This window comes from Protopterus annectens, chromosome 1.part1 (genome assembly GCF_019279795.1).
Source record: "Protopterus annectens isolate FY-2018-M chromosome 1.part1, PAN1.0, whole genome shotgun sequence".
Taxonomy (NCBI): domain Eukaryota; kingdom Metazoa; phylum Chordata; order Ceratodontiformes; family Protopteridae; genus Protopterus; species Protopterus annectens.
Genome location: NC_056726.1, coordinates 1243482540 through 1243487539, shown reverse-complemented (window position 1 = coordinate 1243487539; position 5000 = coordinate 1243482540).

Genomic DNA, 5000 nt, shown 5'->3' with positions numbered 1-5000 from the left:
GAATGCCTGGGTGGACTGACCCTGCTCTTGAGGCTCAAAATGTATATCCTTGTTTAGTTTGCAGTACTGATTCCTTCTTATACTGTATGGGTGGAGTGGTAGCCACAGACTGCAGATTTGCTTGAGTGTGCTCTGAAGAGAGAGAGAAAAGAGAGGCTGAAGCTAGTAGAAGGAGACAAAGACAGGTCAAAGGAAGTAATGAGGAGATAGGAGGGTGTAAAAGATACAAGTCTGAGGATAGTGTGGATAAAGCAGGAGAATAGATGCTACTGCTACAGTTTGAGAGTGCTTCAACAGTAACCACATCACAGTGCCAAAACTTAGTTTGGAAACAGGTTAATAAATCATGCACAATACATTTATCAGCTAATTATCCTGTGCATAGAAGAAAAAGGAAAATAAACACAACAGCACAGCTGAAGCAGTAGCAGAGACAACTGTAGTGCTAAATCAGTAAATACTGCATACTATATATATATATATATATATATATATATATATATATATATATTTATATATATATATATATATATATATATATATATATATATATATAGATCTACCTTACAAGCTTGACACTTCACAAGATGGACATTTAGAATGACGAGACCACAAGACCGACGGAGCAGATAACTGACAACTTGTAATCCCAACAGCGAAAACACCGACATGGGAAATGTGTGAGCGCGACTCAGCAAGTATGCAATAGTGAGGGATTTAGGGTTAGGGTGTGAGTGTGTGATAGTGAGGGACTTAGGGTTAGGGTGCGGGTAAGGTATATTATACATATAATATATATATATACACACATATATATATATATATATATATATATATATATATATATATATATATATATATATATCTATATATATATATATAGATATATATATATATATATATATATATATATATATATATATATATCTTTATCTATATACATATATATATATATATATATATATATATATAAAATATATAGATATATACTACAAAAACTTTGTTAAACTACACACGACTAAGAAGGCCAAAATGATGGAAAAACAACACTCCGAGACCGAACTGTTCCTTAGCGCTTTCGTCCGTTTATTGTTGATTCGAACTTCTTCAGAGTAATACAAAACACCAAACATTAGAGAAATATAAAGCACACATAAAAAGAGCCTCTTTATTGTAATGTAAAACAAGATCAAGAAAGGACCAGTCCACACGCTGGGTGTGACAACTTAGACCAATAGCGGTCTAATAGTGACTGCTAGCTAACCTGCATTGAACGTATCGCTTTAGTTGTAGGCTGCCTCACATAGTTACAATTTACAAAAATAAACTGCGTGTGCAGAGCCAAGTATGGGTCACTTCGGAGAAGTGAAAGTCAGAGGTCAAACTAATTCAGTCAAACTAGCTGTTTGTACGCATCTATAGAGCCGCTAATAACTTATCAAAGCTGTAGGCATCAGTTAGGAATTATACCTACTCTTCAAGGTTGCTGGTTAACAAAAAGATTTAAACTGCATACTTAAATGGAGATGCTGTGCATGCTGGCTAAGAGAAGGAACAGAACCACACGGTCCCCTTACTACTATGAGAATTAGTTGCTCTCGATACTCTAATCTACTAAATCAAAAAAGATCTGTACTTCAAACTTATGTCTCAGATTGTGTCAAATACTCATTTCGAAACACACATTTTATAACACACATTGTATAGTAAAAGAATAAACTGTGTTTGCTGGCTTAGCCAACGTACAGGATAACGTGGTCATCATACTACTATGGAGATCATACGTTCTCTTTATGTTAATGAACTAATTCAAAAAGATCAGTACATCAATAATCTGTCACAGGTAGTGTTAAGAACACATTCCACTACAAACATTTATTGTTTTTGAACTCAAAAATTCTGAACCAACTAGTGTGTCCATTGGTACTCGACAACTGTCGTTTCCATGGTCTGAGTTTGTTGAAGAACCAATACTAGGGGGTTGCGTCATTTTGAATAGTCTCGTATCCTGCAAAAGGAAAAAAACAATCGCTGGGCAATGTTCAAGAAGATTCAGCAATGAAGGAGCTAGCACAACGAGAGCCTGATTGGCTCATCCGACCCATAGAAAAGAGGGGTTTGTTCCAATCAACATTGCATTGTGGTAGGAAAAAACATAGTACCTCATCTCAAGCCCATCGCCTAGTGCTCACTATACAGAGCCGGAGCAACTACGCTGAGACTCGGCGGCAAAAAAGTAAGAAAAAACCTTACTGGTCCAGCCAATGTACACTTCAATTCAACCAATTAAAAAGATCTGCACTTTAATCTAACAACCCTGATTGCATCAAAAACACATTTCAAAACACACATGTTACAAATATAGAAAAGAACTAACTGTGTTTGCTGGCCAAGCAAAAGTACAGAAAAACGCAGTCCTCATACTACTATGGGGATTTATGCTAATCAACCAATTCAAAAAGATCAGTACATCAACAAACGGTCTCAGGCAGTGTCAAGAACACATTTCACAACAAACATTAATTGTTCTTGAACTCAAAAATACTAAACTGAATAGTGTGTCAGTTAGTGTTCGATAACCGTCGAAGCAGATGGTGTCTGCGAGTATCTATGGTCCGAGTCTGTTGAAGAACCAATATGAGGGGGTTGCACTGTGTCGAATTCAGTGAACAGAAAAAAAAACAATCGCTGGGCAATGTTCAAGCAGATTAACCATTGCAGGAGCTGACACAACGAGAGCATGATTGGCTCATCCAACACTAAGCTAAGAGGGGTTTGTTCCAGTTAACCTTGTGTAGGAAAAATAACAGCTCATCACCCCAAGCTCATCGCCCCATGCCCTCAATACAGAGTCAGAGTAACTACGCTGAGACAAAGCGGTACAAAGAAGGAACATACACCCTACTGGTTCAGCAACTGTATGGGCTCCAATAAGGAGCATGGTTGTACCACTCACAGGGCAGTTGTCCTCCAACTGGAAAGATATTTTTGGGCAACACTCGTTGGCTACACCTCGACGAGAGGTGCACCAATGAGTTCTCCATGATGACCTCTGGCCCGCCAATGTAGTATGAGCTGGGAAGAACCAATGGGAAGAGAGGGCTGGGAGGAGTGCTCCAATGACCCGCCAGCTGATAATAGCCAATAACTGACTTAGGGCAGCTGGAGATGTGACCAACCCGCTGTTGTAGTTGGTTGTCCAGTGATAGGTCAATTAGAGAAGGTTGGGCCAATGGTGCCTACTGACTTCAGCCTTCCACCACAAGTGGTTTCGTACTCAATTGCACCATTTAAGCGCACATTTGAAATTAACATTCTCGTTGAGCCCTGGTTTGGTTTCAGCATTCAGTGAAATCTGCCACCTCAGTTCCTTAAGTTCGAACAAGGTCTCCCTATCACAAAAAAACTGGTCTATTTGCTCTAGAACAAAGAAACAGAATTTGTTGAAGTTAGGGAAAGTTTGACTGTGTCATCCCAGCGCATTACTGCTGTCTTTATTTCTAATAGCAGCAAGGTGTTCCTTTGCCCTGTCAGACAATCTCTTGATTGTTTTTCCTACACAGAAGCTGTCGCAGGAGATACAAACCGCTGAGTAAACCACAAAGTCAGCATGGTAGTCAAAATGCCTTTTGTGGGATATTTGGATCCTGTTATGAGGGAAGCGGTAGTTAGCGCTGGTCAGAATATGTGGACAAACTACACATCGCCAACAAGAAAACATGCCGATCTGAGGTGGCTCACCGCTGGGTCGAGGGTTATAGTCATTCCTTTCGAAGATACTCCTCAGAGTTCTGGTCCTTTTGTAGGAGAAGGTGGGGCCATCGCCTAGTGTTTTTCTGAGGCCTCTGTCTGCCCTGATGATGTTCCAGTTGGCTCTAAGAATGCCCTTAATTGCATTCATGTCCCTGCTGATGGGGACTGGGTAGCTGCTGAGCCTGTCTACGCCACTGTCAGCAGCTTCAGATCATTGTTTGGGAGTAAATCCATGCTTAAGAATGGGCCTGAACCTGGTTGTCCTGAGCTCAGCGATCTCATTTTTGATTTTGGTGACCAGGTTTTCTGGATAACCTCTGCTAACAAATAGTTCCGACAGGAACTGGCATTCTTTGTGGAACATAGTCTCATTGGATACCAGCCTAGATAGTCGAATGAATTGTCCTCTCACAACGTTTTTCTTCATGAAAAATGGGTGCTGGCTGCTAAACACAGGGAAGTTATTCCTGTAGGTATCTTTCCTGTGCACAGTGGATTCAAGCCGGTGGTGGCGTTGATGGTGATCCGTGTGTCTAAGAAGTTGATGCTGTCACCACATCTTGACACCACGAATTGTAGGTAGGGAATGCTATCACAAATATCTATAATAAAAGACTGGACTCCAGGGACTGCTCCCTTCCAAATAAAAACTATATTGTCAATAAATCGTCAGTATAGTAGGACGTTTGTATCCTTCCAGTTTGACCAGCGTTTCCATTTCCCACATGCACAATACCAGATTTGCAAATACCGGGGCCATCTTTGAGCCTTTGTTGACTCCCTTAATTTGTTGAAAAGTGTCTTCATGAAAACTGAAAAAGTTGTTTTTGAGTACCGCTGTCATCAGACCCATTAAAGTCTCCGTTCTCATGGTACTGTACTTAACATGTTTGAGCAGAAAGAGCTCAACGGCCTTGATTCTCTCAAGGTGAGGAATATTCGAGTACAGTGTGACTATGTCTAGTTACTAGGGTACAGCCTGTGAAGTTACCCTTGTTGCGGTACAGATCATTGAGGAAGTCCCAAGAATCCTGTGTGTAGAAAAGGGAGCCTTGTACCAAAGGGTTGAAGACTCCATCAAGGTATTCTGAAATATATTCAGTTTTAGTCTTTTTGCCAGAAGTGATGAGTCTGAATGGCGGGTCTGTCACGTTTTTGTGTATTTTGGGAATGCCGAATGCTCTGTCCAATTTGGGCAGTGTACCTGCATAAAAATGAGTTCTTCAAGGGAGATCAGATTGTTGGAT